At 39.3% G+C, this 27,098-nt stretch overlaps 1 long non-coding RNA gene across 1 annotated transcript in view; it reads right to left on the bottom strand.

Annotated features, from left to right (window-relative positions):
• Positions 1–25,547, bottom strand: part of LOC306652756 — a 186,953-nt gene extending 161,406 nt beyond the window's left edge. Inside the window, exon 1 of the long non-coding RNA XR_013761526.1 lies at positions 24,665–25,547. This is a non-coding gene — a long non-coding RNA (uncharacterized lncRNA). The remainder of the gene's footprint in view (positions 1–24,664) is intronic.
• Between the last annotated feature and the right edge of the window lie 1,551 nt (positions 25,548–27,098).

Raw genomic sequence — 27,098 nt, 5'->3', positions numbered from 1 at the left:
AGGTTGCATACAGTATAATAAAGATCATGTATCCTTCTGTCCCACCTCTGCAGTCTGAGCTCCCGACCATGGGTATCTCTGAAGTCCACGCAATGCAGACTCTAGATGGTTTGAAACAGCTCAGTGATTGATGATGTTGCCTTGGCTACTTGAAATCAACCCTGTTGGGAATATCTACACCATGGGAATTGGTAAAAAGGTCTCCCCCTCCCCAGAGAGCCAGCTGTTAAAATTTGCCAACACAGCCCTATGAGTAATAGTTAAAATATAAAATAATGATGATGATGATGATGAAGATGATGAAGATGATATCAAAGCCAGCCTTGGTCTCCATAGAAACACAGAGCCCACAACCAATCCTTCTTTGTAGGAAACTCATAAATGACTAGGTTCCAATGCCCACGGACTGTTCAGCCTCAGCCTTCCTGTCCCCCACACTCCATCTTAATGCCTGTCTTCAGCCCTTAGGTTGACCTGGGTGCCAGCCTGCAGGCCTAAACTGCCCAGGATTCTTGGGTCCCACTGGGTCCCACATCACGTAGTCTTGAGACAGACACTTCAGGATCCACACACCCACATTGTGACCCTACCCAGCAGTGGAAGAGGGCTTGCCCAGCAGGTGCAGGGCTCTGGGTCCCACCCCCAGTACTGCAAATAAAAAAGTAAGTTCCCACACCAGCACTGACCAGAGCCCCAGCCCCTGCTTGCCTGGCAAGGGAGGTCAGAAATGTCTCTCCCTCTTCATGCAAATGGAACCAGGCTCAAAGAAGCTTTAAGCTCTTGTACCCTGAAGGTTGGAGGCAAGCTAGCAGAGCCCACCTGGACCCCATTGAAAACCTCAGCAGAAAGAACCCAGGACTCAACACTCCAGGAAAAGTCCAGCATCTAGGGGTGGTTTCTCAATGCTTAGTGGACACTCTGAGCACACAGCACCCTGGGTTACTGGCCACAGCCTCTCCTGTATACAAATGGCAACACAGCCCTGAGCACCAACAATCCCATCTGATGACCCCTGGGAGTGCTTCCCTATTAGTCAGCCCCCATGCTGAGCGAAGTTACCTCCCAGGTTTTGCAAAGTCAGAAGCAAAGTGCCAGCTCTTATCAGGAAGTTCCAAGAAGAATCTACCTCAGTGCTCTCAGGTTATCACCACATTCGGCTCCTCAGAGTCAGAGGATCGAGGTTCTACATGCCGTGCTGACCGTGAACCTGCCCACAGTCTTTCTAGAACCTTCCTGGTGGCCCCCACCCACAGTGGCAGGGGAAGTCACTGTCACACTACAAACCTCTCTGCCATCTGATTCTGATTTCACTGAAGAAAAAGTTCTCCACTTTGTGTGTGATAAGATTAATCTCCTTTCCCAATAATCCAAATTAATATTCCTATTTTAAGGTATCTAACCTGAATTGTAGCTCCAAAGTCCCTTTTGCCATATGCATAATTCAAGAGTCTCGGTTTTGATGATTTTCCAAAAGAGACCGACTGAACTCAGAAAAAAAGAAAGAAACCTGTTATAGTCACAGTTATGGTTTCTCACAGTGAAAGGGCACAGGGAAAACCTGCTAGGGAAGAGGTCCAGGCAGGCCCAGGAAGCCACTGGAGCTTCCCTTGTCCTCCCCCAGAGGAGTCATGTGGACAGTGCTGATCACTGTGGTACACACGTGTGACATCACAATGACTAATGCCAGCAGGGAACTTCACCCAGGAGTTCCACTGGATCTTGGTCACATAAACAAGACTGGCCACACACAGGCCTCAAGAGCTCAGGCTGATACCCTGTGACCCCAGGCCCTTGACAAAGGTCACACTAAAGTGTAGAATTCAGGTGGCTCAATCTCCCAGGTAAACAAAGACACTCAGCAGGTAGGTACTTCCAAGGGCTGAGAGATCCCTCCAGGAGCCATAGGCAAGGGCAAGACCTCTTTGGGGGAGAGATGCATCCCCTATGCACACCAGGTGACTGACAGACTCACGGTTCCCCAGGTTGGGACATACTGGTGAGGTGATGTTTGGCTAGCTGCAGGGAGGCTCTTCTTCCACGTGCTAGTGAAGCTGCAGTTCCTAAAATGTGTCCATGGAACCTGAGTCTTTCCAGGCAGTGAGGAAGACGTGGGGTCTACACTCAGACCCATGAGTTGTATTTTTTTTTTTTTTCGGTACTGGAATTAAACCCAGGGACACTTAACAACCAAGTCAGATCCCCAGCCCTTTTTTATATTTTATTTAGAGACAGGGTCTCACCAAGTTGCTCAGGGCCTTGATAAGTTGCTGAGACTGACTTTGAACTCACAATCCTGCCTCAGACCCTGAGCTGCTGAGATCATAGGCATGCACCATTGTGCTCACCCGACTCCATGACTCTTTGATTGTGGCAACATGTAAGTCTCTGAGCCTCTCTGAACCTCAATTTCTTTTTCACATTGTTTATACATTTTTCTAACGTTAAGAAAGCTGAAATCAAATGGCTTTGAGACACCTATGAAAACCATATGCAGAAAGACTGACTGGACATTTGCATATACAGAGGTCTGGAGCTCACTGGAAAGCTGGGATTGGATACAATGAAGTGGGATTCATCAGTGTGAAGGGAGTACTTGAAACAATGTTTGTGGACAAGCTTCTCCAATTGGGACTATAGAGAGAAAAGATACAAACTTCAAGAATCTGTCACATTTAGAAAATGACAGAAATAAAATGCCACAAGAATTCAGATAGGGAGGCGGCATCAGGGGAGCCTGGTACTATGCAGCTACCAGCAAACACTCATTTCAGTTGATTCCATTCCTATTGAGCAACCTTGAGTCAATAGGAAGTGAATTTAGTACAAAAGGAATCAATAAGAATCTACAAAGGAGAGGCAAAAACAGGAGACATGAGGAACAAAAATGAGAAGCAGAGAGCAAGGGACTGGGGAGCCTGTTTTTATAGAATTCATCACCTTTGGGTAAAACCTGAACATAACAAACTCATCACCACAGTGTTGTTGGGAAAAGGTCCAGCTTCACCCTCATCAAAGTTATAAATTAGAAAGCCCCATGGGAAAAAAATATGCTGTGAACAGATTAGAAAGTTTAGGACTAGACAACCATAGCAGCACTATTTCATGCTTCACACAGCATGATTTTTTTTTTTTTTTACTTTTTAAAGCTGCTTTTAGTACTTGCTGATGATTGCACTATTTTACCTTGAAAGGTTATAAATGAGGAGGCATTCTTAGAACTTTCTTAACTTTTGAGAGTGTGAATCTTTCAGTTTTCAGCCTAGACTTTCAAATTCATTATTAAAAGAGGAAAATTATTAAAAATCAGAGATAAATTATGTCATGTGGTGTTATATACAATGTGTAAATTTTTATGTAATGATGAATAAGCCGATTTTGAGAATGACCTGTGCGAGTTATTTTAGTATTTAGAAAATCACCTTTTTGAAGGCAGTGTTTGAGATCTTTTTAACATCTATTTCTTATTCTATACAATCATTGAGAAACCATTATTGCCTAATTTAGTGATTTAAATTATAATTTACCTGTGCTTTGTAGAATTTGGCATTCTGTCTAAAAACCTATCATGCCAAGCACTTTGAACAACTAGTCACTTTCAATACATTTATTAAAACTTTTTTCTTCATGTTAAAATGAAGAAGTAAAGAGAAAAAAATAATCTGGTTTTAAGCTGCTCTACACAGAATAAACTTACTGAGTTAAATGTCAGTTAAATTTAAGAATTTTACCTGTATAGATTAATGTGAAACAGTACTCATGTTAATTAAATTTGAAGAGAAAGGAAGCAATGGAAACCTGCATTTTGCTTATCTCTGATGATTGATTGTGAGTAGACTGTCTGTTGTTTAGTGCTTGGCCTTCATCTACTACACACTATGAATTTGAATAAATTGTAAATGTCCTAGGTACAATTTAATCTTCTCTTTGGTCTTGTGAAAAAATTTAAAAAAAAAATTGTGGCAGTCACAGAATTTTTAAAAGCAACTAGTGATTAAATTTTGAGCACACTTTCTTAATTTTTTATGTAAAACATCCCTGATTTATCAAAATTTTGTTATCTTACTATTCTTCTTAACCACTCTATGAATATACAATAAGTAAACATTGGAAAGAGGCAATGCAAAATGGTAGCTAAGAATGTGAACTGGGAGATCAGGCTGCCTGGATTCAAATGCTGGCTCTGAAACATCACAGCATGTACCTTGGGCACACTACTCAGCCTCTTATGATGAAATTTTCCATCCTTCTGTGGACACCAATCATGCCTTTGTATGGTGTCTTCACACAGTATATACTACTTCCATGGTATCAGATTGTTGCAGTATCACATGTTTGTGTTCAAATAAACCTGTGTTTTATGGCCCCAAATATATGCATAGTTATACAATGGAGGCACCAGGGCATAAAATATTAAAGTTGAATTAACTCCAGTACTCTGTGGCAACACTGTAGCTACCTAGGCTAAATCTCTATCTAGAAAAAATACACAAAGTTAATGTGTAAGGCAAGGACAAGAAGCAAGAAAATGTTCTTCTCACTCCCAGTCCCATACCAAGAAACATACCAAAAAATTTCTATGAACTTGTGATCCTCCTGCCTCAGCTTCCTGAGGCACAGATATTACAGATATATGCCACCATGCCGGTCAAATAATACCTTTAAAACCTGCATAACTTACAGCTCATCTCATGGCATTCATTTCAGTACTACTTCAGCAGTTCCTTTCTTCATAATGTTTTAAAAACTTTGGACACTTGTTCACAAATGGATTAAGGAAATAACTTTCATAACTACAGGTGACATAAGGGTAATAAAATATACAAAATAAAACTTTGCTTTCTAAGAGTTGCTTGAACTAACATCAACAAAATAATTTCACCATTGTCCCTACCTTTGTTGGAAACATTCATCTTTGCTTTCCAAATCTATGAGCAGAGTTAAGCAGTTGTAGAAGAGGCCATGAAGCCTGCAAACACTTGCTCTTTGCCATATGGTTCTTTGCAGAACATATGTGATGATGCCTCATCTATGAAAATTGTATCAGTGGCATCCTTCATTTTCCTGGTTTCCCTCCCACCAGTGAGGATTATATGGCTTTTTTATCTCTCCTCCCTTTTCTTGTTGGGGGTGTTCAGTTTATAGGTTAGATGCTTCTAGATATGGTAGCCCTTCTGAATTATACAGCAGTGAGCCTGTGAGCAAGCCAGGTAGAATGGGGCAGAAAAAGATCATGGTAGAATTTTTCATAGCCACCCTTAAGCTGTTGTTCTGGCCCTGGACTCCCTAATTTTAATAATTTTTTATATGTATGAAAGAATAAACTCACATTTTTAAGGCTTTTAAAATCATCGATTTTTGCCTGTGATTGGAAAAAACCCAACCATTAGAGCTTAATTTTTAAAATTGTGAACAATTTGCTTAACTTTTATAGGATTCAGATTTCCTATTTGTTTCCCACTTGAATAATAATGAGTATTAATTTGGACAATAAATTCAAAGCTATTGTTTCAGTTCCTTATGTAGTTTCAGCAGGTAATTGGAAGTTATTATTTTTATTTTCTGATGACTCCATACATAATTCTAAATTACTTCATGTCTCTGCCTACACAGACACATATTAACAAAATCAATTATTTTTTGAAAAAAATCAAGTTTTGTTTAGAATTTTTTGACAACCAGACATGTATTTCAGTTGCAATCAAATATATTCCCACAGTAAATGTAGATGTTTCGACCATCTGGGTGGAAATGAGTGTTGTATATTTTAGTTAAGCTATGGAATATGTTTGCTAAATGTTTTTGCAATCATATTTATTATTTTTTCATAATATTGTCTTGGAGAAGCATCAAGTGACATTGATAATATTAGGTATGTTTACAGTTTATTATAGAGAACAGATGAAAACTCTTTTAAAAATAAGGAATTGCACTGCTGTGGAAAGTCTGGTTAATGTTGATGCAAGATTTCCCATTCCTTGTAATGGTTATAGTATTGCTCCAAATGCTAACTGGTTAAGCTTCCACTGACAGTTTCCATGAGTTCAAAACCAAGTGGCATGTTATTGTTGCACATCAAATATCTTCCAATATTGATTGTTTTACTGTAACTTTTTTTGAGTGTCATGATAAAATCATATTTCCCCCAAATATATTTCACTTGACATTTATTTTTAATACAATGATAGTTAAAAGTGTTTACCTTTTAATAATATTGGTTTAACTTTCAAATTTAACACATAGTAAGTTGAAAAGTAAAACACCTGTATAGCAAATCCATTTTGCTGGCATTTAGTATAAAGGGAATGCCTGTAAATTATGCATCAACTGGCCCTACCATTATTGAATTATAAGATCATTACAGAGTTTTCACAGATAAATTACCAAGAAATCATATTACAGTCCCTCTTGTTTAGGTAGAAGAGTAACATTTCTTGTCTTCAAGATTCCACATTAGCTTTAACCCCACTTAATGTTAAATTAATATTTTTGAAGGTGATTATACTCTTCTTCACAACATTGAAATAAATGTTACAATAATAAAATCACATTACTTGTCTTAGAGTTTCAACAAAATTTACTCTAAAAGTAGTACTATGCATCTGTATAACACCTTTCATAAATGTATGCAAAAACATTTCATAAATAAAATGCACTAATACATTATCCTGGATTTACAGGTAGTTCAGCGGCTAAGGTTTTCTTTCAATACTATGACCTATCAGAAAGCAAAGCATATTCTCATCAGATGATTTTGTTTTTTAAGGACAATTCTTTGGAAGAAAATTTCTGATGAGAAAAAATACTCAACTATCATCATTTAGAAAGACGATGCTTGATTCCATTCAGAAAATTGCAACAATATTTTATAGCTTGGAACCACTATCAATGTGAATAAATTCAAATATATTTGAAAAGTGGAGATTTCTGAATTTTAGAGTTAAAATTTTTAAATGTGTTTGCATCTTTGTAAAGCAGAGCAAAAATGTCATAGATTGAGAGTGTCTTATGTTGATGGGAAGAGACTGCAGTTTTCTTCAAGGTGTATGTGAATCACAGGCCTCACATGGAGTGGATGTCGGCCCCCAGTATCTGTGGGTACTCACAGCCATGTTTTATGGAGTTGCCTGAGCAAGCCCAGTCAGTTCACCCTGTGAACTGAGGCAATTTGAAAACATCAGTGCTCAGACTAGGGCACCCTCTTCTCTTTCCAGATACATCAGGAGAGAAATGTAGTAATGTTAAAAATATAGGTGCCTCTTTTGATCTGATATTTGTAAAAAGAGGTGAAAAATTAAGTTCATGAGGCAAAAAGCATAGCAATAGTGAGCACTCAACATGAATTTCATTTTACTAAAATTATTTCAATATTTATGATTTTACCCAAAAATAGAATTTAGCCTTACATGGCACAAAGGAAAGAATATACCCAGAAAGCATGAATCCATTCCTCTATATTCACAATTTTATTTCATGTTTGTTTTTTCTCAGCATTATCGAGCACATTAATTTTATAGATAATGACAATTTTTATTCCTATCTCTTATTATATTGTATAATTTTAAACAGTTCTTCTAATTTGTGTTGAGGTTCATCTTTCAACACTTGCACCAATTTTACCCAATTATGAATATGTGGTGACTACCCTAGTATTCAAAATAAAAATTGTAAATATAGTGACACAATTAGTGGTAGAATCTTCATAGAGTAATGTGCATAAGAAGTGTGATTCTATTACAGGATATTGAAAACTGGAATTTTATGTTTTCTACTGGGTTATTACTATGTGAAAATTACAAACAATTTAAAAGTCACTGAGTCACCTTCCAATTTCTACTGAGACTTCTGGCTTTACATGTGGAGTACCTTTAAGAAACCACACACCAATGTATTGATCAAAAAGTTTGAAAACTGAACATAGACAACCATTGAAATTCTTTCTAGGGACTAAAAGCATAGCTCAGTGGTTGAGCAATTGCCTAGAGTGCTTGAGGCCATTGGTTCAATTCTCAGAACAGTAAACATAAATAAATAAACAGATATAACACAATAGTTATTCTCTGAAAATGGCCATAAGGGTTTAAAAGCAATTAGAAAAATTCATCATACAGTAAAACTTTAAAATTTATTTGTATTTAATTCAGGCCTGCTTCATCCATTTATTAGTTAACTCAGTTAAATGGAAACATTACTCCAAGGACCCATGGCTCCATCTCCTGTCAGTTGCCCATTGGAAAGTTATTTTACTGGTTTGTCAAAATATTTCCCCATAACACTAGGTTCCTATTACTAGTCCTATATTCTGTGTCCATATATTTATTTAAGGGGTAGGACCCCCAACTCCCTTGCAATTTGGAATCATTCACACATTGTGATGGTGCTTATGACAACAATTAGACCTCATCATTGTTTTATATATAATGGCAGAACACAAAAATCTATAAAAAGTGAAAGGAACTGATTCCCATTTGAGTCATACTGTTAGCGATAGATAAGCAAAGTACAAGTTTCTTTAAATAATTGCCTTTTTCATAAATTGATATGTGATGGTTTTACAAATCTGAGAATATATGAGTTGAACTGTACAACTATAGTTGATGAATTTTAGAATACTTGAATTTTATCTCAATGAAGCTCATTAAGATATTTATATTCAGTTAACTTCTGTGTGTCATATTTTAGTTCTATGTTCAAAATTCTTATCTATGGGGGCTGGGGCCTTAGCTCAGTGGTAGATTGCTGCATATCATGTGTAAGGCACTAGGCTCAGTTCTCAGCACTGCATATAAATAAATGAATAAAGTGAAGGCCTGCTGTCGAACTACAACTACAAAAAATAAAAAAAACACTCCTCTACATAAAATTTGACTTTCCTAATGCATGATGTAATCTAAATATGCATATATATGTATATAAATGTTGGGATATGTGTGAAACAAATTAACTGGATGAATAATGGTGTTAACTCACAGTATGGACTTCAGAAGTTCATGGAGAAAAGTAAAAATAATCTTATCTGCATATTTTTTGTAGACCTTTAAATTAATACTAAAATAATCAGATATCACAATGCTCAAATACATATTTTATTGAATAGAAGAATAACGTTGAGATTTAATCTTGTAAGATTGTAAATATGACTTCTTCTCATCATTGCCTTTATCTTTACCACATGGACTATAGTATATCATGTGTTCCACACAAGGTAACATTTGGGACATCTGTCACTGAATAGGTGCTCAAAACTGTGATCAATCCATGCACAGAAAATGTAAGACAGAGAGAAAATGAGTTGTTTAAGGAGATCCAAAAATAAAATGGTATGATATCCTCACTGCCTTTTTTCAGGTGTACCCTTCTGATGATATCAACATCTCCAATCTCAGTATGTATGAATACTTCTTCCTTTTGGTAGAGCTATATCTGCTTTCATCACAGTGGTAATCAGTACAGTAACAACAATTTGTGGAAAAGAATACTTCCTTTCAGTAGAGTGATATATGTTTTTATCACAGTGGTAATCAGTACAGTAACAATTTGTGGAAAAGATATGAGGCTTGACTATAACAGTGTATCAATCCAGTTCCCTTTTTCTCACAAGGGCAGTTTTTATTTCCAGGAATTTGACTTGGAGACTTGTAAATGAATAACAATTTCTTCTGTGTCCTTGGATGGAGGTACTTATGTCAGATCAATGGTGAGATTTCTTGATTGGAAAAATATTGTCACGAAGTGGCAACTGCAGAATACAGGATATCAAAATGGGCAGAACATGTCTCAGGTAGAAAGAAAGCCAGGTATAGAATATGGGCTAAGTGTCAGTGCAACTGTTTTCTCACTACTCAAGCCCACGTCAACTCTAATCAAAAAAGAATGTCTAATTCTAAATTTTAGCAGATCAGTGATAGAAAGAAAGATTTCAGTGAATTCACTGCACTGAGTTCACTGTTTAGATATGAGAAACCAGGAAGAAAATTGTTCAATTCAAATACAACTCTCAAAATATGAATTCTTAAAAGGATGGATGTACAGATGGACTGGTGGATAGAAGAAAAAAATATTCCATCTGAATATGAGTTTCTTCATAAAGGGCTACCAGACAGTAGAGCTTTTAAATTTACACCATGTTATGAAAGTAGGCAATGAAGTCAGATTTCTCTACCACTGAGCAATAGTCCCAGACATTTTATTTTTATGATACAGTCTCAAAAAGTTGTCAAAACTGACCTAAAATTTGAGATTATCTTGTCTCAGCATCCAAGTCACTGGGATTGAGGACATATACCACTGTGTCTACCTGCAAAATAATTTTGAACTGCACACACTCTATGTCTCTGATTCTTTATTCCAAAGTATACAAAAAATCATTTTCCCAATGTTTCCATATGTTATATTGATGGATCATAAATTAATTTAATAGTTGGAAGCAAGAATATTTTAATGGATTATGAGTAAGTTGTAATACACATCTTCTTTATACATTTAAAATAAAATTGTCATTGTGAAATTTCCATGCTTTAGTACACATCTTTTGTAAGAAAATTGTGATATGACCTTAATAGAATAATCATAACTAACAAGTAAATCTTTTAGGAAATATCATGAAATGTCCTACTCACATTCAAACATCTCCATTCATAACATGTTTTCCTTATTTTGTAAATACAGGAGTGGAAAATAAATTAAAATTATGTGTGGTCATCAGATGGGTAGAGACAAGTTGTATAACATCTTGGTCTATGGGTAGTTTTTATGACAGTTCAGTAAATGTATAAAATGATTCTCTATTGGTACCTAAACCTCCCTTACATATACTTTTATGAAACATACTTACATCTTCTGCAATATAACAAGATATAAGCCTTGAAAACAGCTTTTAGAGGTTTATTCTTCTTATATTCTGCTATATCCAGTCTGACAACTTCCACCTTGAGCTTCTGAATTCTGTTGTTGTTCTGCCACTTTTTTTTCAGATAGTGTGCTTTTAGTCTTTGTAATGAAGGATTGGTAACAATGTGAAAGGAAAGACCTACAAGACCAAGGGGATTCTATTGAGTAGGACAGATATCTCACTACTTGATAAGGTTAAATATGGGTAGATATCAGACACATTAAACCTGAATTGAAGGTGTCAGACATAGAATTATGTTGTATTATGGAGGACAATATTCACTTTAGGATTCAATTATCTTGAAATATGGAAGATGCCACATGGGTCATGCTTTTGACAGCTGATATTTCAGTATGTTGTGTAATTCCAAGAGCTGGGTTCCTGCTTCTATGTATGCAAAAGCTGGTTCCATCAGCTCAAGGAATGGCTTGGTTAAGCTGAAGATGGTCAAAGGTCAAGGCTGGGTCTGCAGATCATAACATGCATGAAAGTTGTATAGTTAGCTCTCATGTAAATGTTGCTCTGAAAGGATTTTTTACTAGCCTATGAGATTTTCAGTTTACCACACATCATATCAGCCTGTACACCAAGTTTTATCATATGGCTGATATCTTTGTGGGATCTCTTCATTTTTCTTAAGCAAGCAGGCTTTGTGATCATATCCTCTGTTTTATAACCCAGAGTCCACTTATTTTCACTTACAGAACTTTGTACTTACTTTACAATGTCAGTGATTTCCATGGAGGGAATAAGTGGTAGAGCATGAAGGAGGACATTATATGGTTAAATATCCCAGCTGAAAGAATACCACTCAGGCCTTAAACGTCTCTTGGACACCACAGAGAATAAGCAAACCAATTCCAGAATGGCTACAATCCTAGATTTGCAAGGCTCAAATCATTTTCAATTCTCCCTTTTAAAGTGTAAACTATCTGAGGGAGAGAATGATGAAAAAATGTGTGATCCAACTATCACAGAAAAAGAGGTTCATAGGGCTCAGAGTGGTAGGCAATGGTCCCCAAATTATTTACATAGTGAAGGGAACATGAAGTTGTTACCTGGTTTGAAGGACCACTCTGTCATATCTGACAGCTTTTATATACAGTGGTGCTTATTCACTCTGTTAATTCAAATCTCCTAAATTATTATCAGTGACTATGCTCCCTTAAACTGGCTATAACTGAATGTGGCATCTAGAGATGGACAAATGCTCGATCAATCCTTACAGATTTTCATGGAAGTTCAGGATGTGTTTACATGATACTTGTTTTTTTTTTTTTTTAAGATGAAAACAGGGACTTAAAAAATTTGCTTATTTTCACATGATTTGTATATATCAGATATCCTGATTTATTGTCTGGTGTTACATATTTTGACTCCTTTAAATCAAATAAACTATTAGTTTATTTTTGAGATTTTTTTGTGACCAATGAATTCAATTTAGAATGAATACACACTTTAAACTAATTTATCTTAAATATCATTAATCTTTTTTACCTCAATATTTTGCATGGATTATGTACCTCATAGGAAAAATGACAGAAAGAGCCACATTATTGTAATCAATTTAAAAGGAAATAGTAGAATACTGTTACAGATTACTTAAGTGGTAAATTTAATTGCATCACCCGTAACACTGGAGTGTGAAGGAAGTAAGCCCCACTTCACTTAGGCTGGGGTGGCCACTCTTGATTTGGCCAACTTCCAATATTTAGACATTTATTCCTCTCAGGTGTTTAGGATGCAACTGTGACTCTGAATCTGCAGGTTTCACAACCTCATTTTCAAACAAATTAGATGTTAAATATTCACTAATGATCCTATGTGTCCTAAATAAATTCATACCTTTTTTTCCATACTGCCTAATATTTTTTTCCAGAGCATTTATGTTGTACTGGATATTACAGGCAATCTAGAGATAGTTTAAAGCACACAGAACAGCATGCATACTTTATATGCAAATACCATGCATTTCCTATAAGGAACTCTTGCATTCTTGGGTTTTGATATCTATGGGGATCATGTAATCCATCCAAATCAGAAGTTTAAAGCCAGCTTTCTGGTGAGGATGGCCATCTGCACAATGTAGGAGATCACTGGTCCCAAGAATATACTCTGGAATTGCATTCTATCCAGAAAAGCACTGGATAGTGAAAGAAACTGTGGAAAGAGCAGGATTTGAACCCACATATATTACCTGGGAGTGGCAGAGTAGGAAGAAGATTTGGTTTTACAAACTGGAGTGGGTGAAGTTCCTGTGGCTAGAATGAGATCTTGACATGCTAGAGCAACATATATTGGGAATGAAAAAGAAAGCAAACACTCTTTGAGTTTCCTCACTACCTTACCTATATAAAATTCCACCTGCCATTGAGGGTCTTAGACCCATTCCGTTATTCCAACAACCAGGCACAGCCTGGGGGCCTTCAACACTTCTCTACCATCTGCTTTGTGTTTCCAGGGCATTTCCACTGAACTGGAGGTTTCTTTCTTTGCAAAAGGGACCACTAGCCTGGGGTGAGGTGGGAGCCGTGCCCTCAGGCTATAAGACCATGTGCATAGTGGGGGTGACTGCCACTTCCTAAGCCCATTTACCCCAAAATTTAAGCTCATTTTGGTTCAATCTGATAGCCTAGAAATAAGTTGGGTAGTGCACTCTGATTGATGGAGGAAATCACCCCCCAGGGTAGATTGCGATGCTCTGTGGGTGCAGGTAATTGAAGGTGTCTACAGTCATAGGACAATCCAATGCAGATGGGTACAGCAAGTGCCTTCTGCACAGATTGTCCTCATACATTCTCCTTGGAAGCTCAACCAGATTCAAAATTTTTATTTTTTGCTGATCATGAGAGTGGATTTTCAGGGATGAGGACCACAGTCACTACAGAAGTACAAGCTGCAGAGCAAGCAGGGACTGCAGATTGCCTCTGGACCCTCTGCCCCTCCCCCTTCCTTTATTGTCTTCAGGATTGCTTCTATCAGTCTAGAGACTCAATTCTGGCAGTGCCCTTAGGTTCAAATGTTTTATAGATACAGGGAAAGGAATAGAGGTAGTGCATGCACTGGTAGCTATCCTGAAGATGTTGCTGGTGAGTTGTAATTAATGACTGCATTAAGGGAAAAGTAACCCCTTAAGTCAAATAAATGTACTTATTAGCTCTGTCCCAGGTACAGGATTATGTGGTGGACATAAAGGAAAGGAGTACCAGTGAACCCTGCTGTGCTTTGTATGTCATCTTGCCTTCCTCAGTCACAATGAAGACTAAAGTAAAAAATGTAGTAATAAATGGTGATGAGAACACCATAATCTGGAAGTAAGTTTATTAGTGTTGCCAAGGATGAGAAAGGTAATTCCCAAAATCTGAGCACCATGCAGATCAGGTCTTTTAGTGTTATATATAAGCAATTTGGGACATATCAAGGTAAGGGGTATGGTGCAGTTTTGTTGAAGTGTGTATTTTATATTCCTTATATGGGTATAAGCTAGTCAACAGTCTAGGCAATTCAGTTCAAACACCTCAGGGACTTTTACTGCACTAAGACTAAAGAGGGATTGTTCTTTCCCTTCTATTTGGTTCCTTCCTCTTCTGTAATTATCTTGGTACAGAGAATGGCACCCACTGCAAGACTCTATGTTCAAATGTCCATAAGCAGAAATTCTGTGTGTCAGCCTGCAAAAGCACAGCCTGTCAGCTCTTCAACTGCTAAGGCTTCCATTCTGTTCTATCTCAATACAACAGACAAATTCATTCATCACAGTGTAGTTCTGAATTGAAAGACATTCTGTGACTTCTTCCCATTTCCCTCAGAGTGAAAGAGTGGTGGATTGCTGCCCAGCTGGTGTTGCTCCCTGTGCACAGATCCAGTCCACAAACCTGCTTGACCCTCAAATCAGGAATCTTTTGCCTATCCTTGTCACTGCTTATCCAGTTTATCTCCACAGTCCTCCAGCCTCATCCCTTCCTGTACTTCTTTCTTCTCTGCTTCCAGCATCCACATGAGTCCTGTTTATTCTGTATACTCAGGCCACATTGGCTGAAACCTAGCTTTTTCTCTGATTATAACTCTCTTCACCACATCACCACTGACACCCAGCTCACAAAAAGTAGGCCATTCTCTATCAATCTCACTTTCATTCCATGCTTGCTAGGAAAGTGGTGCTCCAACAAATCCAGTTCTCCAAGAAGAAATGTGGAAATCATCTATGTGCTTCTGTCACCCACTTTCCCATATCTGACACTCACCAGACATAAATGCCATAAATATGCATGCCCCATGAACTTTGTTAAGTCTGTGTGTGGCCCATTGCTGAAAACTACCTGGCCCTCATGAGTCCTGCATGCCCTTGCTCTGTACTCCTCACCAATCACATTGTGGCTGACCACTACTCATCTCCAACAGTCAAATTTAAGTTAGCTTCTGTGGCAGATCTGTGCTTGGACAATTTACCTCTTGATAATTTAATAATTATCACCTGGTGAGAGGGGTTATCTCACTTTCTCCAGAAGATGTTGTCCACCAAATAAATTATATGATTTATATTGAGGTAATTGAGATGCACTCTGAGTCAGAAGTGATGAATTAAGACCCATGTCCCCTGTACCCAATATTCCCAGCTGATACTGTCTTCAAAACCTGTGTTGTGGCCTCATGAGGTGCTGAGAGCAGCACAGTATGCAGAAGTCCTTCAGTGCTGAGGGCCCATCCTGTCTCACTCTTGTCACCTCTGCCTCTAACTGACCCTGCCATTTCCTTAACCCCTTAAAGCCTTGAAGCTGTTCTTCTCTGGTATGACCTGGTCCTCTCACCTGTATTGCTTGAGTAGATTTCAGCAATAAGTGTGTAAGCTTTTGGATATTTAGTGTGAATTTCTAGGGATTTATCCAAGTTGCTCTGTGTCAAGACTTTATTTTCTCTTTGCTAGATGTTGTCCTGGGCCTTGGATGTACCAATCTCTTGGCTTGACCATTTTCGCACCATCTTATGTACAAAGCCTAATGGCTAAAAACATTAACTTCCCTTTGAATATATTTTTTGATCAAATTCACATGAAGTCTTTTGCCATTTACTTTAAGAATTTTCTATGTTTGTCACTGTTGTGTTTTGAGAATACATTACCCATTAAAGATAATAGTTCTTTCCTAAAAGTGTGATTTGCAGTTTTTTTATTTAATGGGGGTGAGGGAGAGTGGAGTTTGAATCCAGAATGCTTTTTTTATAAGCCTCATTGTCGCCTTCAGTGGGTACATTTTGCCTCATTTGTGTAGGCATTAGATGCAGTGCCAGCAACTTCACAGCACTGATCTGTCTTCAAAAGTATCCCCAGAACAGAGGGCCATAATGTATAAATTACATGATCTGTGATCTAAGAATATAGTAGCACAAATGGACTGAGACAGGTCCTTAACAGACAAAGCAAAGTTGAAACAGCACCAATATGAAAGCATCTCACTTCCTGATTTCAAAATATATTCAAAGATATAGGAATTAAAACACTGTGACTCTGAAATAGAAGGCAGCATGCAGCCAAATGCACATTAAAGAGAACAAGTCCAGACATGCAGTCAACTCCTCTTTGTCAAGGGAAAGTGTGGTGGGCGAAACCCTAGGCCCAGGGTTACGCTACGTGCCTCTAAAGATGGCAACTGGCAGAGAGCAAACAGCGTCCTGATTATGCCTGGAGAAAGGCAGGAAGCATTTACAATTGGCTGTATGATAATCAGTTCAGCCACCTAGCGTGTGGACAGATATACTTTACATGTATGCTTGAGCAAGTGATCGCTTGACTTTTAACAGGATTGGATGGACATATCTGGTTACAATTGCTTATGCATGAGACTGCTTATATATTAAAGGTGTTATCTGAATAGAGTGGAAGCTGCTTCATGAACTTCGGAAGAGTATATATCTTTTGTCCCGCTGGTCGGGCCGAAAGAGCAAGAAGCGGCGCAAGCCGCTTGAAGCAACCCGGGCTAGAAAGCAGCGGTTTTTGGTAGGAAACATTAATATACAATAAAGGATAGCCTATTAGTGAAATGGTGCTGAGGATACTGCATATCCATGTAGTTAAGAAAGAAATCAGAACCTTATCTTACACCATACAAAGCATCAACACAAAAGGTACTAAAAATCTAAACATGAAACTGAAATCTATAAAATTGCTAGAAAATATTGGAGCTCCATTTACTAATCTTTCCCCATCCTCCTAAGATGACAAATATGATCTTTACTCTGATTTTATCACCACACAGATACACAAATCAAAATATCATGCTCTACTCCATAAGCAGGTGAAGTTATTTTGTTTCAATCTAAAATAAAAGAAGAAAATAATAAGCTTCTGTGGAAAATATAAAAAGAAAAAACAGAGGAAAACATTCCCCACATTGCTTTAGGAATGTTTTCTTGGCTATGACATGAAAAGGACAGAGGGCAAAGCCATAAATAGATGAAAATTCATTAAAACAAAAGCCTCTGCACAGGACAGTGAAGAAAAAACAGAAAAAAGATTCTACTCACTGAATGGGAGAAATTTCTTGAACATTAACTGGGAAAAGTAAAATATCAAAAATACATAAATAATCTCTAGAACTGTATAATAACAAATACCTAATTAAAAATCAGCAAAGGAGCTTGGTAGTTCTTCCTTATAATCCCAGTGCCTCAGGAAGCTACAGCAAGAGGATCACAGTTTCATGGACATCCTCAGCATCTTGGTGAGACTGTAACCAACCTGTTGAAAAAACATGTTGGTTGCCATGATACTGGGTTGGGGGGAAGTGGGTGCTGCTCTTCAATGGATGTGCAATTTCAATTATATAAGACAAAGTGCTTCTAGACATTTCCTGTACAATTCTTTGCTTATAGTTTACAATACTGTAACATGCACTTATAATTGTTTTTCAGTAAAGATAGACTATTAATGTTCTTAGTACTATGGATTGCAGGGAAGGAAAAAGGGATGAATTTAGAAAGAGGACGAGGAGGTAGAAGGCAGGCAAAGGAGGACTAGCCCATGGTGTTCCTCCTAAACAGTCAGGATTCCTGCTCAAAGTGGACCTGTTCTTGCTTGAATATTCTGTTACTGCTATCATAAATTTTTATTGATTTTATCTTAGTTGCTATGCTTCATAAGTGAGTTCCAAGAAGACAATGGACCACATGAATGAACATCGCATATACATGTAACCACATGTGATGGGTTATGAAAAGTTATATTCCTATAAGACAGCACCCCAAGAAAAATGGAGAGACTGTGTGGCTTGAAAGGAGGGAGGAGAAAATTGGCCAAACCTTTAAATTGTCCCAGTATATTCGTTTCTGAAAACAATGAATCCTTGGGAAAAGGGCAGACACTGAATGCTGGGCCCTAAAACTTGACCTTCCTCCTTGCAACTTAGTCCTAAATGACAATGGGCAAGATTTGAGTATTCATTCTTCAGGGTTTGGTTTTAACCTGCCCAACTAGCCCCTGATGGTCAAAACTGTACGTGAAAGGCTTCCATTGATTACATTATCATCATTATACCCTATAAAACCCAAGTCCTGTAAATAACAGGCATTATTCCCATCTGGAAAATGAGCCCAGACAGTACCCAAGGCCATGAAGGAATAAAGGCTTCTATGAATTCTTTGAGGTTTCCTTACCATCCTTTTGTGCTTACATTTTTGTTTCTTGACCAGGAAACAGATGACAGGCATCAAGTGCCCTTCCCCAAGACTCTGAAAATTTTCCCCTTCTGCTGAAGTTCAGTTAAATGACTGCTGGGATCTGGGTAGTGACTGGTGATATGTCCAGTACCCCAAAGTATCTCTGAGGTCAGTGAACACCCATTCATGGCTCATGCAGTTGTGGTTTTTGCAACCTATACTATGTGGACAGTGCAAGGACTTGTATTGAGTCCTTTATTGGTGCTGGAGGCATTGTCTTTCTGATGTTCTTCCTTAACCCTCAGTACCTTCTCCCCACACCCTCCTCCTGATACCCCACAGATCTCTGGATCAGAGACCCCTTTGTCATTTGGATGCTGCATCCATTAGCAGACTTTAAATTCTCCAGAGATAAAACTCTGACTTTCCTTCTCTGTGTAGAAGAACAGCTAGGCACCCTGCCCTAAAACCCACATCTTTTGTCACATGGAACCTTAGGGGTTTTCCCACCATTATTCTCTGGTATCTAGCAGATAGGTGCCCTGCTCTGAGACCCATGCCTTTGGTTCACAAGGGGGTCTCTTCACCATTAAAACTGGTGTGATAATTCCATCTGTCTGATCTCTATCAGATAGGCACCCTGTGCTGAGACCCCACTGTTGCTCCCTGTCGAGCAACAAGGTCCAATGCATCTCCTCAGGGCCTGCCTGAGTAGAATACGGGGCCAAGCAGGATGATGAGTGTCAGTGGCAATGGAAACCCACCAGAGCTGGGAAGTCTGCCAGCACACGAAGCACAGCAGGAACTCATTTATTGAGGAAGTTACACAGCTTTTATGTAGGGTGGGGCTAGGTGGGAACCAATTAGTTTAAAGGTCAGCAAGGCACGGGGAAATCACACAGGGGAGAGTCCCATAGGACTAAATGGCAAGCACGAGCTGATCACGTTCACGGAACTGCTGCTAACCAATCCCTGACAGTAGGGGGTGGAGATGAGCAGGCCAATCAGGGAGTTACTGGGTACGAACACATTTTTCAGTTTCTGGGGGAGAGTGGCAGTACAAAGATGTCAGGGTAAACTGTTGGTGGATCAGGCAGTGCCACGTATGAGGAGGAGGTTGCCACGAGGGTGCAGCTGCCATTAGGGTGCATCCCCTACAATTCCCCCTTTTTGTTTTATTAGCCCCCCCTGGAGCCAGTTGGAAGGTGGAGCTTCTGTCTTAAGTTGTCTCCTCTTTAGAGATCTTACCCATCTCTGAATACTCCACAGTGCCTCAACAGCTCAGGGGGGAGGAAAATCTCATTAAGAACCTGTCTTAGGTTGTCCCAGTGCACCTGAGATCTTACCCATCATCAGCTCAAGGGATCTCAAGGGGTTAACCTTGCATTATCATTATATGCCTCCTCATGACCAGTGGCTAGCGATTGGTATTGTAATTGGACATTTATTAATTGTACTGCCTTCAAACATTTCTGTACAAACTGTAAGACATTATTAAAAATGTAGGGGCCAAAGGTAGGTGCTATAAGGGGAAGGAAAAGGGGACCAAGCAAGGGAAGTAAGTAAGGGAGCCAGCCATGTAAGCTTGTTCAGAAGAAGCTAGATTGAATCTCCATATGCCGTTTTTTCAGATTTTCTTGCAGCTGCTTGATCTTGTCATGGACAATTCTGGACCGATCAGCATAACAGCAGCATTCCTCCTGAAGAATCAAACAAAGCCCTCCTTCACTGGCAGTTAGTAAATTTAACCCTCTCCCATGTTGTAGGACTACTGCTGCAAGGGAATCTAATTGTGCCTGGAGGTCTAAGATTGCATTAGCTATTTATTGCATATCATCTATTAATTGTTGTGAAGGTTTATTATATAAGGTAAGAGAGGTGCCCAGTCCAGCAATTTTGGATCCCGCTTTAGTAGCTACCTTGTTCTTAACATGTTGTTCATAAAGAGGAATCATGCTCATTTGGATATTGTGCATATCCATCTTCTGGGGCCGGTACTCTCATGTATTGTTGCCTTAACATCATTAGTTGGACTGTGCTTACACGGTCCTTGATAAAAGCTATTAACCTATTTAGAATGTAGGGGCTGAAGGTTAGGAGTAAGAATAAAATAATAAGTGGCCCCAGTAAGGCACAAATCAAGGTGGTCAACCAAGGGGAGGAATTAAACCATGATTCAAACCAGCCTTGCTGTGCTTCTCGCTCCTTCTTCTGTTTGGCTAGTCCTTCTCTAACTTTAGTCATAGATTTTTTAATTAATCCTGAATGGTCAACATAAAAGCAACATTCTTCACCTAGGGCCACACACAATCCTCCTTGCTGTAGGAAAATCAAATTTAATCCCCTCCTGTTGTGCATTACTATTTCAGCTAGGGAAGTGAGGGATTCTTGAAGGTGGGAAATGGAGTTTTCTAGCTTCTCAATATCCAGATCAATAGCTGCTCTTAAACCAGAGTAATGTTGGTTGTGAATTATTAAGGAAGCTGTTCCTGTTATGGCTCCAATGAGTCCCATACCCAGAATCATACTTAGGGTTAGGGCCATAAGAGGTTCCCTCTTGGTCCTAGGGGGGTTCCCTCTTAGTCATAGATAGACGTCCTCATCTGAATGATATAATAGCCTGGGAACTAAGCTAACAAGCACACAAAAGCCTTGGGAGTTACTGATCACTTCTGTATGGGCACATTGTGTGAGTACTCTAGAACAGGCCACCAAGTGTCCTGCTGGGGGATCAGATATTGTCCTGAGTTGCTCAGTGTTAGAATTTGCTTGCATAAAGATTTATGAGATACAGGGATATAGCCTATGCAGAGCCCTTGTCCAGTAGCTTGTTGTAAAGTCAGGGAACCTTTTGATTGCCAGCAACATATGTTAGAGTTGTGGGAAGAGGTATAGTTTCCTAGAGTTTCTATGCCTTCATAATATGGTGGGGCTGTATCATAACACAGCCAACAGGATTTAGTTATATTGGGATTAGAGCTGTTTAGGACTAAGTAGGATTGTTCTAGAAGAGCTAATAGGGGGTCCTCAAGGGTCCCCGTTGGGAGAGTGGTAGACTTCAGTAGCAAGGTCTTGGCACTAGGAGATGTGGTTGAGAGATTTGTTAGGCTTGGTTTCGGGGTATCAGTTTGTTGAATGGATTGTTTGCTTGGATTAAGTACCTGGTTAGGGCCCAATGCTATTTTGCTCAGGGGTTTCTGGACCAACTTAATTGTGAAGATTAGTCCAGGATTATACCCACTGCAGTAAAGCCTTAGTCCCCAGGTTTTTCCAGCCTCCCAGTTAGCCTTTTTTCCTGCAGGGATGAACTTTATGACTAATGGGTTGCAGCATCCCCCTGGAGTAGCTAATGGGAAGGCAGAATATTCTGATTGGTTTTTGTCATAACATGGCCCACAGTTTACCTTTTTACCTTGCTGGTGGCAATAACCTCATCTGACTTCTTGCATGTTTTCACCCCTTTCCACTGAGATTAGTTCTCCAGTGATGGGGGGGTCCACGTGATTCACCCAGTAGATTCACAACCCCATGCTTTACAGTAGGTGCTTTCAGGACCTCCACCTTGGCAATTTGCTTTCTGTCTCTCGAGTGAGCAGGGCAGATGTAAAACCCTAGGCTTCTGGTATTGCTGCGACCCCCTGGAGTTAAACACCCATACCCTGGGAAGGGTTCCTGATCTGAAGGGTCCCATGTATTCCCCACAAGGTCACACAAATCCACAAGGAGTTCAGGGAACCAAGGTCCTAGAGGGGTTAAATTTGAGGAGGTGACATTGGCTATTTTGCTGGTTTCTGCGTTGATGGCCATCCAGGTTTTGTTCCATGGGAGGTGGGGGTTTCCTTGAACTAGTATAGTACTTACAGTTAGGAAGCAAAGGGTTACTAAAGGTCCCATGGTAAGCTGAGGTATTTAGGATTTAGTATCATTTTGATACTTATGACACAGCTCCAGGTGCTCCAAGAAAGCTTGGATGATGATGGCACTAATGAACACTAACTGAGAGATGATGAGTAGTCCGGTGATGATGAGGCAAAGAGTCCACCAAGTTTTTTGCATACCTGTTAAAGACAAGAGAATACCATCCCTCAAGAGGCAGAGCTCCCTGGGTCAGTATTATCATTTTGTGAGGGGAGTCCATCATTTGGAGGGGGGTGATATTTAATGTTCTTTGCAGGGACCCAAATGGGCTTGTCCTCATCAATAGAAAATACACATCCGAATCCCCTTCCAACAGTTATGAGAGGGTCAGGACCTCTCCAGGCCGCTGTGAGAGGGTCTTTCCATTGGACTTTGATGTTGTGATATTTTACCATGGTTGCCCAATGCTTTTGGAAATGGGAGAGATGATCATTTTTGGAAAAATCTAAAATATTTAGAGTGCATAGAGCCATCCTTAATTGATCATGGGGGGATGATACTCCCCCTTTTTGTTTTAACAGCTGGGTCTTTAGGGTTCTGTTTTGTCATTCGACAATTGCTTGACCAGTGGGATTGTTAGGTATGCCCATATTATGCTGGATGCTCCAGCATTCTACAAATGTGGAAAATGATTTCCTGCGAAGCAAAGGCCATTGTCAGTTTTGAGTTGTTTAGGTAGGCCGAGGACTGCAAAACATTGTCGTAAATGATTGATAGCATGTTTTGCTTTTCTCTGGCATGGGCTGTGGCCCAGCAGGCATGTGAGAAAGTATCAATGTTTACAAATACGTATTTGAGCTTTCCAAAAGGAGCATAATGGGTGACATCTGTTTGCCACTGATGGTTAGGTGTTAACCCACGGGGATTTACTCCAGCTTCTTGTAAAGGAGGTACTTGTAGAAAAGGCTAACAATATTTACAGGTCCAAGTGATTCATTCTCCTTAATAGGGACCTGGGGATACCTGTGGTGTAAGCCCCGCCAATTAACATGAGTAAGCTCATGAAAGTATGTAGCCTCCTCTTGGAAAGAATAGCTTTACAGAGAAGATGCTAAGGAGTCAGCAATTGTATTGCCCTGAAATAAAATAGCTGGGAGGCCTTGGTGCTCCCAGAGGTGCTGCAGGAATATAGGTTTAGTCCTCAACTTTAAAAGATTTCTTGCCTGAAGCATTAAAGGGGTGATGGGATTATCATCAAGCTTAATGTATGACCAGGGGAGGTTAGGGAGCAGATTGGCAGCATAGAGGCTCAGTGAACAGGTTGAAAGTCTCTTCTTGTATTTCACTTAAGGCTAGAATGATGGCATAGAGCTCTTTGAATTGTGCTGAACCTTGGATGTCATGGAATAATATCTTGGGGGTTTCGTCACCCTGCATAGAAGGTGGAAAAAAAACTATTGCTGCTCCTCTTTTTCCCCCATCTGAGAACACCGTGATAAAGGAAGGATTAGCCTCAGGTAAAAACAATCTTGGTGGGAAAAGTAACAAATTTTACATACACCCTATTGATAACAGGTCCTATAATAGAATATTAAATGATAGAAATAAGTCCCCAATAAAATTTATGGTTTATAATTACCGTTACAGACAACTTTAGTTTGGAGAATAGCAGCTTGATAAATTCCCTGCTTTAAAACTTGTATACCTGGGAAATATGAACACATTTAATATGCAAAGAGTGACCATTTCACAATTACCTTGACACTTTTATATTGCCCAATTTAGTTTTTAAACCTCAATTTTCAAGACTAATTGTCCTAAAGAATGAAACTTAACAGATATAATGTTAAGAGTAAATTAATGTCTGTAAGAAATCCTTGTCAATTTAACATATAAATTAAACTTCGGTTTATATCAGTATAGTACTATTTGACCTTAAGAAAAACCTTAAACAGCTTTAACTGATTGTCTTACATACTTGTAACCAACTTAGTTACATGCAAACTTGTTGATATTTGCCCTTAACTTACAGACTTTCTTAGAACTTACTTAGACCCTCATGTATTTCATTATATCACACTTTCTTATCCAGAAAGATTTTGTTCTTCACTAAATATAGTTCCATTTTTAGAGCCTTTTATTTTCTCTTTCCTATGTGTTGACCCCTTTTTGTTCACATTCTGAAACAACTCTTATGAAATTTCTGAATTTAGATAAATTACTCCATTTTAACAAGATAAAATACTTTGTTGTTTATAGTACTCTAACTGAAACACAGTTGAAACCTTTAGAACCCTTTGTATATAGAATTGTACCTGTTAGGACATAACTCTTAGTAACCTTGTTTTTAGTCAAGGTATTAGACAAGTGTCCTGAACAGTATTTGCCATCTTTTTCTTGTTGAAGAAAAGTCCTAGAAATAAATGATATTAGACATTTCATTAACATCAACATTTCATTAGTTTGACCACCTAGAGACTTGCAAGTTATTTCTAAAGACATTTCACTTTTATTAGTTTACCCAATTTAAATTTAACCTTTTTAAATCATGTGAATTAAAAATATTTGGATTCATTTTTAAATTTTAATTTTAGAAGTGCTCAGTTTTGATACAGACAAAACATGACATCAGACAGCACGACATACAAATAACACAAAATCAAAGGCCTTGTAACTTTACAGGTGAATCTCCATTGCAATATAACAGATGTTAAAAAATAACTGTAGAGTTGGATAAAAGTAGAACTGATCAAAAAAAGTCATGAGCTCAAAAATACAGCATTAAAGAAAAGCAAAACAAAACAAGAATCCTGGAAAATGAGTTAGTTCTGTGTAGCAGCCCAGGAGTTTAAGTCTCAGGTCGCTCCCTCACTGAGATTGTTGCAGTTTTTCATTCCAATGCAGGCTTCAGCAAGGCCAGGCTGGGACAGGGAGTGACCCTGTGCTCAAGATAAGTTTTGTATCCGGATAGGGTGGAGGAGGGGCTGAAGAAGCCTGGAAAGGATTAGAAGAGGGAGTGGACTCGGGGTAGAACTGCTTCAAGGACACGGGTGTTCCCTCCCTAGGTGGCCATGGAGTTGCATCAAAAGGATCAAGAGGGGGGCCTGTTTCTGTCTCTTGTGATAGTTCCTCTTGGCCCTTGCATGGGAGGACCTCAGGAGGTCCTTTGGAGAGCAAGCACTTTTGGAGAGACCCCTGTCTTTATCTGGGTTGCAGGAAGGATGCGGCAGGAAACAGCTTTTAAAGGCTGTGATAGTGGGGAAGGCCCTGAGAGGGGGGTATCTCCCTTATTAACTTGCACCTTACAAAGAAGTTGTTCAATTCTGTCCCATGTTTTCCAGTCAAACAAGTTTGCTTCAGGCAGCCAAGGGGCTGCCTTGTTGAGGGCCTTCCAGGTCTGAAATGCCTGGCTATCTGAGAGTTCTAGTCCTCTACTTCTAAGAAGAATCCTAAGGGAGTCAAGGGAGGGGTCAAACTTGGAATTGGACTGTCCCATATCTTATGGGGGTACACTCACCTGAAGTCCAATTGACTTCTCAGCGAATTCTTGATCCTCACACGGGGCACCAGTTGTTGCTCTCTGTTGAGCTACAAGGTCCGATGTATCTCCTCAGGGCCCTCCTGAGGAGAATACAAGGCCCAGCAGGATGATGAGTGTCAGCAGCAATGGAAACCCACCAGAGCTGGGAGTTCTGTCAGCACATGAAGCACAGCAGGAACTTGTTTATTGAGGAAGTTACACAGCTTTTATGTAGGGTGGGGGCTAGGTGGGAACCAACTAGCTGAAAGGTCAGCAAGGCATGGGGGAATCGCACAGGGGAGAGTCCCATAGGACTAAATGGCAAGCACGAGCTGATCACGTTCACGGAACTGCTGCTAACCAATTCCTGACAGTAGGGGGTGGAGATGAGCAGGCCAATCAGGGAGTTGCTGGGTAAGAACACATTTTTCAGTTTCTGGGGGAGAGTGGCAGTACAAAGATGTCCGGGTAAACTGTTGGTGGATCAGGCAGTGCCATGTATGAGGAGGAGGTTGCCACGAGGGTGCAGCCACCTTTAGGGTGCATCCCCTACACCCCACCTCTAATCTCATGAGACCCCGGGAGTCCCTCCACCATTAAAATTGGGGTAAAGACATTCCTTAATTTCTGGTGGCATTGTCCATTTTGCTGTTGGAAAGAATCCAGGGAATGCTATAATTTCAATCTGGCACCCCATTCACACCCCTCCAACATGGGAATCAGTCTATTCCATGGGATTCCCCTTTGGGTTGTTTCATTAGTAATTTTAAGTTCCATTACTTCCAAACTGATCTCAAAATCAAACACCTCATTAAGGTCAGCACTCAAATTTGACTACAATACAAATTAGATTATCTGTACCATTGACCTAATATGAAGATTTGATCAAGAAATTCTCCAAAAATTAAAATATTATTTATCACAAAATGACATATAGAGTAAGGTACCAGCCTAAAATCATGTAAAAAATCTTATTTAAAATGCTTACCCTCAACTGACAGATGGAGCAAAAATTTAAACTGCTTATCACTGAGAGAGAGAAAATTAACCCTAACCAGTCCAACAAACTGGCATGTCTCTGTAAGGAGTGTGATATAGCAACCCCATTCCTCAAAATAGTGGGTGATAATGTTTCATAATCTTCTGCATCCAAACCTGACCTGATTACCAACCAAGGAAAAA

This window comes from Sciurus vulgaris (genome assembly GCF_902686455.1).
Source record: "Sciurus vulgaris genome assembly, contig: HiC_scaffold_570_arrow_ctg1, whole genome shotgun sequence".
Taxonomy (NCBI): Eukaryota; Metazoa; Chordata; class Mammalia; order Rodentia; family Sciuridae; genus Sciurus; species Sciurus vulgaris.
The sequence above is the reverse complement of the archived record's forward strand: the minus strand, read 5'-3'. Positions and strand labels throughout refer to the sequence as shown.